The following is a 15012-nucleotide window of genomic DNA, read 5'->3' as shown; positions in this document are numbered from 1 at the left end:
CCCCTGGTGCAGCTTGAGCACTGCACATAACCAAGCTATAAAACATGCAATGTGCTGGACTTTTCCTCATTTGGGTCCAGTAACAAGTGTACAACTTCTCTTGTAGAAAAAATCCAGCAGAAGCCAGAAAGTTGATGCTGATGAACAAAGGCTTTCTGGGATTGAATGAACACATGATTCTCCCAAGCTCTTACTTGCGTGCTTGTGACCTATTCCAAACACACATTCTTGAAAAAAATCTTGCACTTCTTACTCTAATGCTTATTCCATCTTGACGGATTGCAAGCAGAGAAGTATCAGAGGCATTCTTTGGTGATTCCTTAGGTAAACCTAAGATTATGCCCACAGGGGACAGTTCATCTTGAGACAGAGTCTCAAGCTGTGCCAGGGGAAGTTTAGGGTCAAGGTGAGGAGAAAGTTCTTCACAGAGAGAGTTGTTAGCCATTGGAATGTGCTGTCCAGGGAGGTGGTGGAGTCACCATCCCTGGAGGTGTTCAAGAGGGGACTGGATGTGGCACTTGGTGCTATGGTCTAGTAGTCATGAGGTCTTGGGTGACAGGTTGGACTTGATGATCTTTGAGGTCTTTTCCAACCTTATTGATTCTATTATTCTATGGTCTTCACAATATTGAGAATGCTACCTATAGCAAGAAGTGATTCTTATGACAGTTTCTGAGCCCAGATTTCCCTTAGCTCTGTCTCTAGATCTGGTCTAGAACATCTCACTGCACTGTCCCTGAGATTTAAGAGCGGTCCCTAAGCCTTGCACCTAGTGTTTACATCCAGATTTACCCAATGCATCATTAATAATGACTTTTTAACTCACTTGAAGGGCAACAAATCAATACATACACATGGAAGAGGGAAACATTTACTGTATTCTTAGTTCTTGGGGTAAATAATACGTAAAATATATTGTCCAAAATATATGTATCCAGTTTCTTGTATAGATGTTAATGAGATCCAAATATGTAAATCAGATTTAGTATAAAGCTTTGGATTTATAAGACACCATCCTTTACCTGTTATTGTTGTTATTTCAAGAAGAAATAACAAGGCCAGATTGGAATGGGGCCTGGAACAATCTGGTCTAGTGGAAGCTGGCCTTTCCCATGGCAGGGGGTTTGGAACTATATTATGTTTAAGGTCCCTTCCAACTCAAACCATTCCATCATTCTATGATTCTATGAAATATGTGCTTAAATTCTATGAAATATGGGCTCAAAATTAGAGGCAGTAACAGAAACTGAAAAGCGACAACAAAATAGGATCCCTGTTTAGGCCTTGAGTCTGCAAACACATTTTGCTGTCAAATATCATTTAAAAATCAACTGAGCCATGGAGCTGTGTTTCTGTATGCAGTGCCTAATGCTGCTCAGAGTACACCACCCAAAGAAATGCATCTCCCATACCTGGAATCTCAAGAAGTGATAGTTTGTAACACCATCATGACATTGTGACTGAGTTCATTGTCAGATGCACGTCCAACATTGTACAATTAAGTTGGTTAATTTTCCCACCACACATTTTCATTTCTTGCTGATTTTTGTATCTCTAAGGACTTCATTTTTTCTGCCTTTTTGTTTGTTTTCTAACTTCTCAGATGCACAGCTCTACTTCTGAGAGCCAAACTTAGTGAGGGGAAAGCAACTAGGACTGGTATGAAATGCCAGAACAAGCTCAGTGCCAAAATAAAAAAGCAAGCGAGAAAACATAACATTTTATCCATATATATATATATATTTATTTAAACTTTGGTCAGTGTTCTTTTCATACTTCATAAAAGAAGTTGAGAGCAAAGAAGAAAGGGAGTGTTTCTTTTCATTTTCTGGAAACACAGGGGAAGAGATACAAGACAAAAAAAGAACGAAAGAAATGGCCAGGGCAAGGGGGAAAAGCTTTGTGTGAGTATGTGAAGGAGGCAGACTGGTGCCCTCACCAGTCTTTTATATAGCAGGGCATCCTCTTACTGGCCAGAATAATTTTTATACAGTAATAACCTGACTGTTTCTCCTGCCTCCTGACCCACATGAAACGAGAGGGGCTCTTAAAAAACCAACAAAAAAGTGAGGAAGAAAGGAGGAGTGAGCAGGGAAGTGCTGCCTAGCTCACTCTCTCCATCACTGAGCCTGGTTGTGGATGCACACTGCTATTCCTCCGTTAATTTGTCTCATACAGATGTCTCTTGCTGCTCTTGTGGGCCGGTTAGGTGAGGGCACAATCTTTGCGGGCTGCGTCGAGGCAGAGAGCTGGGTCTGGCAGTGCCATGCCCAGCGGTTGGTTCCAGTCGGAGCCCCAGCAGAGCTGCTCTCAGCCCAGCCGCCGCTCGCTGCCTCTGCTGCCGTTGTTAATGAGGAATCGGCGAGGAGAGAGAAAAGGGAACAGCAAGCGTCTTGAGGAGCCGGTAGCAGCAGTAGCAGCCAGCCTGCTCCACTGCGTTTCTAGTCTGTTGACGGAGAAGGGAGAAAGCTGTCATCCGGCCAGCCATAGGGCCGTTGCGGGGCCGTTGTCCTATGCTTTGGGACCTAACTCCAAACACTTAGAAAGCTGTGGGCAGCTGCCCGTGGTGTCGAGAGTGGGTGCCCACCTGGGGTCACCCTGCCATCAGCCACGGTGGGCAGCTCTCGGAAATAAGCCCTCCCCAAAACACTTGTTTCCTTTCCACCTCGGCCAGTAACTTTGTTAAGGAAAGCAACAGCCCTGATACTGGGAGGGCGGGAGGAGGGCGAGAGTATGAAACGGGGCACAGGCCAAAGAACAAAAGCAAACAGCTGGGACTGCTGCTACCTGCTCTTCTCCTCCCAGATGCGCAAAGAAATGCTCTCCGGAAGGAGACAGAGAAGCGCCGCTTTACACGGCCGGGTGGCACAGCGGCTGCAGCCCTAGCGCCCGGCACGGCAGCGCTGAGAGCTGCGCACAGCCCTGGAGCAGGAGCGGCAGCCGAGGAACTCCCGTGCCACCCCACAGCTCCAGCGGCAGAAGCGGTGGCTCTGTGCGCAGACCCCGAGAGCAGGTGGCAGGAGGGGGGACCCTTCGTGCCTTGCTTGCGTACCAGGGGATGCAGGAGAGGCACCCCTGAGAACTATAGCGGTGGGGCTCCCCGGTGGCTGAGCGGTGGGGCTGTCCCCGGCGTGCGCACACGGGAGGTACCCCGGTGCAAAGCTCCCCCCACCCCACACCGAGCAGCAGGAGGGGCAGCTCTCTGCCGAGCCAGACGCTGGACCAGGGTACAGCACCTCCCACCCGGGCAAGTCCCTACCCTGCTCTGCGCTCCGCCCGCCTGCCGGCCCCAGTCCCGGGGGCGAGCGGCGCCACACCGGCTGGGCAGGAGGGGGCGGCAACTTCGGGTAGCGCGGACGAGCAACTTGCGCTACCGCGCAAGGCGCGCCCGCCTCCGCACCGTGCCTGCGCCTCGGCGCCACCGTGCAGGGGCCGTGTGCGAGCGGCAGGGGCCGTGGAGCGTAGGGCGGCGGCAGGAGCCGGGCGGCTGCGGCGGCGGGTCGGGGCGGGCCGGGGCCGGGCTGGGTCCGCGTCCGGCGCCGCCGCTGCGCCCTCCCGGCTGCGAGTCCGCCCGGCTGCGGATCACGTGGCGGTTGCCGGAGGCAGAGACTGGAGAGGAGAGGAAAAAAAAAGCGCCTCATTCCTTCTGCCACCGCCATACTGTATTTTATAGTAACTCTCATTTTTATTCCTCCCTTTTACTCCCGCTCGGTGAGTACCTTTCCGCTGACATTCTTGTCCTCTTTTTTTTTTTTCTTTCCTTTTTTTTTTTTTTTTTGGGTCCTGTTTCTTTCTTTTTTTTTTTTTTTTTCCCCTTCATTTTGTTTTTTTTTTTTTTTTAATTATTTTGTTTTTATTTTTATTTTTGTTGGTGGGGTATTTTTCTTCCTTTTTTTTTTTTTTTATCTTCCTCTTTGATTATTGTTTAAATGGATTTGATCTTTTGCTGATGACAAGTTTTTGTGGTTTTGTTGGTTTTTTTTTTTGTTGGGTTTTTTTCTCCTTTTTTTTTTTTTTTTTTTAACCTAGCATGTGATGGTTACTAAACTGTGAGCAAAAGGTGCTGCTGGGGCCGGGAGTCACTGGGAATGAAAAATGATAATATTAATAATACAGGCTTGCCAGTCCAGCAACAACTGATATACATTTAGCAGCTATATATCTCTCTATATATGCAACTGGTTTTGTTGTGGCATGGAAAAGCGATGTGAAATACGATGCTCATTTTTTTTGAACGATAAAGAGAAAAGGCTTGTTTCTAACTTTTCGTTTTTGCAGAGGATTTTCTCTGATGGTGTTTTTTATTTTTTATTTTTTTTTTTTTTATTAAGGTTTGCTTCTTTTTTCTTTTTTTTTTTGGTAAAGAGATGGGAATCGCGAATGCATTTTGCAGCAGTGTTTACGTAGAGTTTGTAATCTTGCAATACTCGTGGAAACCACAGAGCAAGATGTTAATTTTATTATTTTTGTTACTGTTTCTTTCTTTCTTTCTTCCTTTTTTTTTCTTTTTTTTTTTCCCCTCAGTGCAATCAGCAGGTTTTGGGTTGTTGGGTTTTTTTTTCCCTTCTTTCTCAGTTTTTGATGCCTGTTTATAATGTGAAACTTTTCTTGCAGCCTGTTACAGTTATCATTTTTAAATACTTTTTTTTCCCCCCCCTGCTTAAAGATAACAAAGCAAAACAGAAAGCCCAAGAGATGATTCTTACTTTTGCACATTTTGCACCTTGACTTTTTTTTTATACTTTTACCAGCAGTATTTTGTGATGGTTATTATTGTCGTGATGGTGATGATAGATATATACATACATTCAAATAAATACATTTTCAAACGATGGCAGTGGAAGGTTTTTCTGGAGAATGAAGTGCGGTTTGGTTTCCTTGTCAACGGAAGATGAAGTGAACAACTGAACATCTCCCCAGTGCAGGTACTTCATCTCCTTGTAGGCGTTTCCACACTGTGCAAATTACATTGTGAAGGGATTTATTTATTTTATTTTTTTGTTAAAGAAATCTCTTTCCAGACCTAACTAAAGGTTTCTGTGCAACAAACACGAGGAGTGAACTAGATCTCTCAGCCTGGTGATTGCCTGGATGTGTGCAAAATGTTGCACTAATTGAGCCGAGGTCGGTTAAGCTGAAGTGTTTTATCTGCTGTTCTGTGTAGAGGGGCAGGCAGCTGGGGAGAGAAAAAAACATCCAGGACTCCCCCTTGCCTTTTTTTTAAAGAAAAAACCACAACAAACTAAATCTCAAACCGAAACCGGATGAAACCTTGGGCTCCTCCTTAAGAATACAAATACTTACATGACAAAAACAAAAACCCCTGCCCTGTGTTGTGGTGTCTCCTGTGCTTATGTGTGTCTGTTTAAAAATTATCCATCAGAAAATAGCTGTGAGAGAAATAGCAAAGGAGGCTCCCTCGGAGAGCTGGCTCACTGCCACATCAGGCATCTTTCAGAGCCCTAAGGGCAGTAAAACCCTTCCATCCAACTTCTGCTCCTCATATTCAAAAGGCAGAAACAAGACAGCAGGTTGCCTCTTACGGATTTATCTCACTGGTATGGAGATTCATCAGAAGCAGCTATTTGCTTGAAGGTGTTTGGTTCTATTGTGATGGTTATTAATGCCACTGGCTGACGGGGAATGGGGAAACTGCTACTTTCCGTGACGGTCACTAAGAGTTCAGGATTGGAGAAGAAACTGTTACTTTTCGTTGAGAGCCCTTAAATGCTTAACAGAGGCTGCCCCTGATGCAGAGAACACAGGGCATTGGTTCCCTAAAAAACGATTTGGAAAGGTTTTTCCAGATGACAGGTTCTGGTTGGTGGTATGGGGTTTTTTTTTAAGGTTTTATTTATTTATTTCCCAGAGAGAATGAGATAGTGCAATATTATGCTACAGCTGAAGTGCTGAATACCTGGATCTGCAGTGTTGTCTGCTGCTTACTTTATTGTGGTGGAATTGCTTAATGTATTTCATGCGAACAGCTTTTAGGGATCTGTAACTGACTATAAAGATACGCTGTGTATTCAGGTGAGGAAACTCAAGTAAGTTACAGGGGATATATTTCCTTTCTCAGAAAAGAATTCAGAGGAATGCAAAGGCATTTGGAAGTTTGCAGTCTAACGCTTATATTTACATTCCCAGCACAGCTTCCTTTCAAGAAGAAAGTGTGTAGAAGTCTTCAGCATTTTCTCATGCAATTAGTCATGTTGAAAAATAAATGAATTCACTTGCCTTTGTAGAAACATATTCTGTGTACTTATGGTGTCTTTTGTCAGCTTAAATGTAATAAAAATATTTATGGTTAATAATCCCTGTGTCTAAAACCCACTCTGTAGATATCCACATGATAGATTGTGGTGACTTCTCTGAAATAGTTGCAATCTGTTGGGTCAATACTTCACATTTTAAGAAGACTCAGCTGGCTTATTTTCTTTTCTGGTTTAAATTGAAAGTAAGCTATTAAAATACAAGAGTGATTGAAATTTGTCTTCCATCTCTCCTTTTTATTTCCAGCCCTCCTTATTTTTAAATTGAAGTTGAAATTATGTGGAACTGCCAGTGAGTAAAATATATTACTAAAGCACTGAAATAAAGTAACTAGGCTAGCAGTTTCCAGAATGATGTTCCTTTCGTCCTTTCTCTCAATATTGCAGGTGTGTTCTGTGAGTAATTTTGTGCAGATAGTTGCTGACTGAAAATGTAATCCTGCTCACTTAGTCTTATCTTGAAGTCTGAGAAAGTTTTAGGAATGGACTACTTTCAGCAGCCAGATTTCATCTGCAAAGCACCTGTTGTCCAAGCACCATGGTAATGAATATAGTTGCCATTTCATCTGCAGCAGTCTGAGGCTATATGGTTTCATATGTATGAAACAGCCCAGAGACATTAAAGTAGGAATAAAGGAGCTAATTTTGAAAGAGGATACCTCTACCTCCTGCAGTATGTGGGCACAGCAGGATTTGGGTTGGTGGAATCGATTCCATCTTGGTGTTTCCATAGCTATGCTATGACTAATGCTGTTGAAAGCATGTTTGGAAAGCTGTAGTTTAAAAGGCAATTGTCCTTTTGTGCTTTTGTGATGAATAAGAATTGCAGCCTTGTTTCTGCAAGTGATAATATAATTACATTTCTTATAATTAGTATGGGAAGTACTTGTACTTGCACTTTCCAGAATGTGATGAGTGTCCAGACTTAATGAATTCTGTTTTTCTTTACATCTGTTTGACATTCAGGAGAGCTTAGAAATCTGAGGTACCTTTATGAAGGTTTATAAGTGGACAGTTTTGGAAAGCAATTTGTATTTCTCCTTAACTATTATTAACAGAATTTCCTAGCAAATAAAAATGAACAGGTGAACAGAAGTTACTAACTGTATAATCCCCAGACCTCTGACTCGTAAGTATATGGGTTTTAGCTGCTTGCAGTGGCCTGAACTGGCAGCAGAAGCATATCTTCTTATATTTTTATACATAGGAAAAAGAACCAGAGGGGCCTGTGGAGACATCACCTCATTTTTGCTGTGGTGCTAAGTAGGCTAATCTTAATTGATTGGACTAGGTTGGTCTCTACTTCAGATTCAGCAAGCTCCAGTTTAAATGTTTCTGGGGCATCACTCCCATTGCATCTCTTTGAATGCTGGTCAGAGCTTTGCTCTTCAGGCTGTTAGAAACCTAATTTCTGTCCTAAATTTATTCTCAGGCAGTTTACACACCCTTTTTTTTTTTTTTTTGTTTGGTGGCTGAGCTGTCCTTAAACAGTGTCTTTGCTCCTCTTCAGATTATAGTTCTAGAGAGTAGTCACAACCTAGTCTCAGATATTTGCTGTACTAACTGGGTAAAGTTTCAGCATAGCATGGCCAGCATTGGGAAGGGATGTTGAGACTGGGTCTCGAGGAGCTGGGCAGTTGCATTCAAATACTCTTCTTCCCCAGCTGATCTGTTTTGCTTCCAGCTGCAGACATGGCAGCCCAGTTCCTGGCTCTCACATCATCCTGAATGTTTCCACCAGGAGCTGTGCTTGTGGACATGCCTTCTCCTGGTGAAACAGGCTTTGTACCCTGTGGACCTTCCCTCTGCCTAACCTACCTGAGTTTCTCTGCCTAGGACGTAGGAGCAAATGACTTTCAGGAATTCCTCCTGCAGCACTAAACTCCCAAGAATCATGTACTTACTGTTTTAGTATTTTGCATTCATAGCAGCCAGGGGAACCTGAATGGGCTCGAGTCAGTGCTGGACCAGGGGTTGTCTTCTATGAGGAGTAAATGTGAAAGTTGGCTACCATGCTTTTTATAACGTAATTTTCCTTAGTATCTTCCCAGGGTGCTTGTATCTTAGCTCTATGGTCTTCTAAACCATTATTCTAAAACCAGTTTATTTCTTTTTCACAGTGTGATTTTTTTGCTATTTTCTTCATTCCCTCTGTTGTGGGTTTGCAAAGTTGAAAAGGCAAAAAGCTTAATAGTGTCACAAATTTTTGTCCAGACTGATAGGTCTGCCCTTGGATGAGTGTTTTTTTTTCATTTCCTGTGGTCTTTTCAGAGGACACAGTGCTCTGTCACATCCTGGAGCTGCATTCTTTATATTTTTAAATACTTAACAGAATTTCTGAACAGAAGGCTAAAGATGACTATGTCCTGATGGAGAAAATTATGCAACTGTGACACAGTATGCATAGTCATCCAGTTTGCATCTTCCTTAAACTCAGATCCAGACGGACAGAAGCAAACAAAATGCTGCTTTTCAATAGTATGAAGGTTACAATGTAACATTTTCACCTTTGTTAAGACACCAGTATTATTTTCTCATCTTTGAACAATTGCCAGTCAAATGCCTTGAAGATTGTTGTTTTGCACAACAGGCACATTAGAATAATTTGTACTCTTTCTTTTCTTGTCTTTACTCTTTCCTATCTCAAACCAGAACTCAAATTACCTGTAATGTACTTAATCCTTTCAAAGCCTATTTTCACAGTATCACAGTATCACTTAGGTTGGAAAGGACCTCGAGGATCATCGAGTCCAATCTATCAACACAGACCCCATGCCTAGACCATGGCACCAAGTGCCACGTCCAATCTCCCCTTGAACGCCTCCATGGTCGATGACTCAACCACCTCCCTGGGCAGCCCGTTCCAATGACGAACGACTTGCTCGGTGAAGAACTTCCTCCTCACCTCGAGCCTAAACCTCCCCTGGCACAGCTTGAGACTGTGTCCCCTTGTTCTGGTGCTGGTTGCCTGGGAGCCTAGTTTATTTTTCCACAATGAAGTGTGATTTTTATGGTTTTTTTTTCCCATGAATCACCTGCCAACTGTTAGAAAAAATAAGTAGACCTTTGAATTATTAAGTAAATCACAGATTGCTTAGTGTGAATGCAATTACTTTGGTTTTATCATCGTGATAGTGTGGGATAAAAAGATAGTTTCATAGTTTCATTCAGGGTTGGAAGGGACCGCAAGGATCATCTAGTTCCAACCCCCCTGCCATGGGCAGGGACATCCTACACTAGATCAGGCTGGCCAGAGCCTCATCCACCCTGCTCTTAAACACCCCCAGGGGCGGGGCCTCGACCACCTCCCTGGACAACCCATTCCAGGGTCTCACCACTCTCAAGGTGAAGAACCTCCTCCTCACATCCAGCCTGAATCTCCCCACCTCTAGCTTCATTCCATTCTCCCTAGTCCTGTCACTACCTGAGATCCTGAGAAGTCCTTCCCCAGCCTTCCTGTAGGCCCCCTTCAGATACTGGAAGGCCACAATTAGGTCACCTGGGAGCCTTCTCTTCTGCAGACTGAACAGCCCCAACTCCTTCAGTCTGTCCTCATAGGAGAGGTGCTCCAGCCCTCTGATCATCCTTGTGGCTGGTGCTTCTTGTCCACCAGCACCCCCAAGTCTCTCTCCTCAGGGCCACTTTCCAGCCAGTCACTGCCCAGCCTGTATTTGTGCCTGGGATTGCCTCAACCCAGATGTGTGATAAAGAACCAACAGATATCTGTCACTAATTAATTATCCTTGAGGGCTTAACCAACACTTTTGTTTAACAGTGAACAGTTTAGATTTTTTGTGTGGCAACTATCAATATGATCTACTGCCTCTTGCAAAAGCTACAGAGTTAAAACTACCTCCGTGGTACTCCTGCATCTGCCTCCCCAGCATCCAGCCCAGGCTCCTAGCTTGCCCACTGGCCTACTGGAATGTCAGGCCTCAAGCAATCTGTAGTTGCATTTTGGTTTCAAGAGCAGAGTTTTTTACCTTGGTACAGTTTCTTCATGGTTATGCCATTAAATGTAATTTCTACTCTGACTTAACTGATAAAGGTTGGAAGAAGCAGAGCTGGATTTCATAGGAGTGATGACCAGCAGTTGGTATGAACATGGTGGAATATGAATGTCTTGGACTCTTTATTTTTCCTTTGCACACTTGTGAGAGTCTTTCTCCATAAACAGCCAAAGCTCTGATTAAACTTGTTTTATATCAGTGGCTCTAACTAGGCTATGAGCAAACATGTGGAGGTCTGAAGACAACTGAGATTTCAAATGGGTAATTCTGTGGTCCTCTGAGAACTGCTTACCATCCCTTGGACAGCCATAGCTTATAAAAGGCAATACAGGCCATTATTAATATTCAAAACCCAAGAAATCATCAAGCATCCAATGATGATTATTGGACCTTGATAATTATTTTAAAACTTGTTGAAAGTCAGGTCCCAGTCTCCCAGCTGAGCCCCATACCAACAGCCTTTATTTTGCTTGTATTGGTTGCTTTTGTCAAGATCTTGCCTTGAGTCAAGCATGTGCTTTGTGTTGTGCAGGGTCAACAATAAGGGGCTGCCTGGCACAAAGCAAATATTAATGGGATTCTTCACCTGACTGAAGCAAGGCTAAGATTGTTCTGTAGAAAAACATCACACTAGCACAGTTCATTCAGTAAAAAAGTGTCTGTGGTTTTGCTGAGAGTTTTGCACAGAAGCTGAACAGCATCTGTGTCAAACAGATACAAGACATACCTTATTAAATAGTGGTAACTACAATTTGGAAGGGGCACTGCACATGCAGGCAGTATTGTCAGGCTGACTTGGGAACTGGGTGTTTCAGTCTCAAAGAATTCTATGTGTGTGGTGTTGACAATGCTGGTCCTTCTTTAGTTGTGCTGTAATGGAGTTCAGAAATGCTAACGTGTTGGCACTGTCCTAGGCATTCTCTTTATTGAAACAATGTGAATTAATAAAGTGTAAAAAATTGAAGTGCATTAATGTAACAAAGATAATTTGGTGCATTTGCACATGCTGGGCCTGCACTCAAGGGTTACTGACTGCTAACAGCTCTTCTCCTGAGTAGAGGGAATTACAGTAACTCACTGGCCTTTGACATAGAACACTGTGCTTTTAGTACTTGCAGCATCATGCTTCTGAGCTTGAACCCTAATGCAGAGCTACTTTTTCCACAAATAGAGGCTTTCTACCTAGTGACAATATTTTACCAAAAGATCCTTCATTCAAGAAATACTAGGATAGAAGTTATATAACATTTAAACATGCACTGTGCAAGCTGTCATGCTGTGTTTATCAAACAGACACCCGGAAGGTACAACTAAAGCAAAACTTCTTGTTTGGGTACCTATACAAGGGATTAAGTTTACTGTGTTCTAAGTAACAAAAATATTAGTGCCATTACCTCATTTCTCATCCTGTAATTGCCACTGATTACACAGGGTAAAACCCAGTGCTTGAAGTATTGCACAGGAGGTTAGTTTTCTAATGCACTCTCTGCTGTATAAATTCACATCCATATTTTTGTTTTCAAACTGGAGAAGCTGCTGCATATGCATATGCACCATCCAGCTAAATGGAAGTTCTGTAAATGGGACAACTGGAAGATTGGCTCTGAAGAGGTTAGCATCTTCGAGCTGTGTACTTGTAAGCTGTAGACAATTAATGTACATAATGTACAATGAAGAGAGAAGCTGCATTCAAATTTTGATACTATGTCACTAATACTTTAGGGAAGAGTTCATCAGGCCATTGATGCTATTTCAATTGTTTAATATTTAATGAGAAAAGCATACTGTTCTACCATTCATCAGTGTGTGCCCTGCTCTGGTGGGTGATGTAGAAACAGAAAGGTGCAGAGCCCCAGCTCTATGAAAACCAGTGATACATATGCTGGTCAAAATTGCCTGTCAAAACAATATTTTTTACTGTAGATTTTTGATAAAGTGCTTGACACAAAAGGCTTGATTCATCTCACTTAACCTTGCTGTTTAAAAAATAGGTTTTCAGAGCTGAGCTAGTCATTATTTTAGCCATCTAAAAGTTAGTCATTGAAGTCTAACACAGTCGCTCAAGGCTTTGTAGTCAATGGAGATATATAGACACCTCCAGAGAATTACAGATTACATTCCAAGAGAGACATCTGTGGGTAGCTTTTTTTCACTGAGGAGAGAGGACCTAGAAGGGGCATTTCAACTAGACTCCTAACATTTTTGAGGGGATAAAGTTAGAGGAGATAAATCTCATGCTCTCCCCCGACTCCCCACCTCCATGTGTTGACATTCTTAATTAAATATTTGATTGAAAACTCTTTTTGTTTTTTTTTAACTACTAGAATCTCTGTGGCTTTAAGTTTTTACCCAATCTTATTTTCTGCTTCAGCAGTAATATTTTTATATTTTCAGAAAGGCAAATATAAGTTTTCAGCCATGAATGGCGTGCTGCTAATATCCTCAAGTATATGCTTGCTATAAAAGACTCCAATAAAACTCATGCCTTTGAATATCCAGGTAGATTTTATTTTTCCCCTGTCTTAGGTAATTTTCTAGAGAAGATTGAGATTTTATAAGACTGATTGCTAACCTTTGTATAAATCAGCTCTTAGACTAAGTGGTGTCCCTCAGGGGTCTGTACTGAGACCAGTGCTGTTTAATATCTCAATCAGTGATGTAGACAAGGGGATTGAATGCACCTCAGCAAATTTACAGGTGACACAAAGCTGAGTGGTGCATTTGAGGCACCTCAGGGGTGGGATGCCATCTAGAGGGATCTTGACAGGCTTGAGAAGTGGAACCATGAAAACTTTGGCAAGTTGAACAAAACAGGTCCGAGGTCCTTCCAAACTGGTCCGGTCCTGTCCTGTCCTGTCCTGTCCTGTCCTGTCCTGTCCTGTCCTGTCCTGTCCTGTTCTGTTCTGTTCTGTTCTGTTCTGTTCTGTTCTGTTCTGTTCTGTTCTATTCTATTCTATTCTATTCTATTCTATTCTATTCTATTCTATTCTATTCTATTCTATTCTATTCTATTCTATTCTATTCTATTCTATTCTATTCTATTCTATTACCTGAATCAGGGCAATCCTCAGTGTCAGTACAGGCTGGGGATTATGGGATTTGGAACAGCCCCTGTGGAGAAGGACTTAAGGGTACCAGTAGGTGAAAAACTGGACATAATGTGGCAATGTGCACTAACAGCCCAGAATTCCAACCATATCCTGGGCTGCATCAAAAGACGTGTGGCCAACAGGTCAAGAGAGGTGATTTTGCTGTTCTACTCCACTCTGATGAGGCCTCACCTGGAGTCCAGTGTCCAGCACTGGATTCCTCAGCACAAGAAGGACTTGAACTTGGAGCAGGTCCAGGAGGAGGGCCATGAAGATGACCAGACAGATGGAATACCTCCTGTGAAGAAAGACTGAAAGAGTTGGAATTGTTCAGCCTGGAGAAAGGAAGGCTATGGGGAGACCTTATTATTGTGACTTTTCAGTAAGGGCCCATAAGCAAAATGGGGACATTTCTTTTTTTAACAGGACCTGTTGCAACAGGACAAAGCATGATGGCTTTAAAATAAAAGTGGCTAGGTTGAGTCTAGATGCAAGGAAGAACTTCCTCACAGTACGGGGGGTGAAACACTGCAACAGGTTATCCAGTGATGTAGGTGCCCTGTCCCTGGGAATGTTTGTAGGTTGAACAGGGCACTGAGCAACTTGGTCTGCTTAAAGATGTCCATGCTCACTGCAAGGGAAGGGGGCTACATAACCTTTAAAATTCTTTTCTAACCCAAACCATTCTATGAATCTATGAAAAAGTCTTGCGAGGAAAGGCTGAAAGACCTAGGGTTGCTCAGCCTAGAGAACAGCAGAGTGAGGGGATCTTGTCAATGCTGATCAGTATCTAAAAGGTAGGGTCAAGAGGATGGGTTGGGACTATTTTCAGTGTTACCCAGTAACAGGATAAAAGGCAGCAGGTACAAACTGGAACACAGAGGAGAGTTCACTTGAACTTAACAAAAAGCTTTGTTACTTTGAGGATGCTGGAGCACCGGAACAGGCTGCCTGGAGATGTTGTGGAGTCTCCATCTCTGGAGACTTTCAAAACCTTCCTGAACTTTGCAGTCCTAGGAAATATCCTGGTCTAGGTGAACCTGCTTTAGCAGGGAGATTGACCTGCATGATCTCTGGAGGTCCCTTTCTAACCCCTACCATTCTGTGAAAGTTTATTTCGGTGACTTGCTTTAAATCTGACACATGTTGTGGTGAGTAGCAGGATGCAAAAGCTCTGGCCAGTTTGTGCCACTGCCCAGTATACTATGAAACCATTCTCTTTTTTCCACAAGTTATGATTTCTGCTGTTTCTTTCGGTATGTGTTTGGGCTTTCTGTAAGATTTTGTACAGGTGCTGAAATATGTGAACATGTTTCTACCATGGGGTTTGTCTTATTTTCAGAGCAGCATTATCTGAGTGCCTGTGCAAATGTCATCAAGCTGCTCACAAAGGCTGTGTTTTTCACTGACAGCATAGTTTCAAAGCGAACAAAACCTGAATCCAAGTCAGAAATGAGCCATTTGGTTTAATAGGTACAAAAGCAAAACTCAGCACAGTAAGAGTTAGTTGCCCAAATACTGTGGTGTTACTACCATGATAAAGCAAGATGTGGCTGTGGGCTCTAACAACCACATTACAGTGGTTTGTGCAGATTGGGAAATCTTATGGACTTGTCAGAGTTGAGGAGTTAAAAAGTTGGA

At 43.0% G+C, this 15012-nt stretch overlaps 1 protein-coding gene across 10 annotated transcripts in view; it reads left to right on the top strand.

Annotated features, from left to right (window-relative positions):
- Positions 1–15012, top strand: part of RALYL (RALY RNA binding protein like) — a 484769-nt gene that overhangs the window by 107764 nt on the left and 361993 nt on the right. For 6 of the 10 annotated variants that reach the window (XM_068158545.1, XM_068158544.1, XM_068158543.1 and 3 more), the window contains exon 1: positions 4372–4925. The exons of 1 other annotated variant lie outside the window; for it this stretch is intronic. The gene's annotated coding sequence lies outside the window, so the exon portion shown is untranslated. Of the gene's footprint in view, positions 1–3333; positions 3712–4371; positions 4926–15012 lie in introns of those variants that run through there. 3 more of the 10 variants (XM_068158548.1, XM_068158546.1, XM_068158538.1) reach the window with 2 other exon arrangements.

This window comes from Melanerpes formicivorus, unplaced genomic scaffold (assembly GCF_026170545.1).
Source record: "Melanerpes formicivorus ecotype bairdi unplaced genomic scaffold, bMelFor1.0.p_v2 SCAF_40, whole genome shotgun sequence".
NCBI lineage: Eukaryota > Metazoa > Chordata > Aves > Piciformes > Picidae > Melanerpes > Melanerpes formicivorus.
Note: the sequence above shows the minus strand (reverse complement) of the source record. Positions and strands in the feature narration are given on the sequence as shown.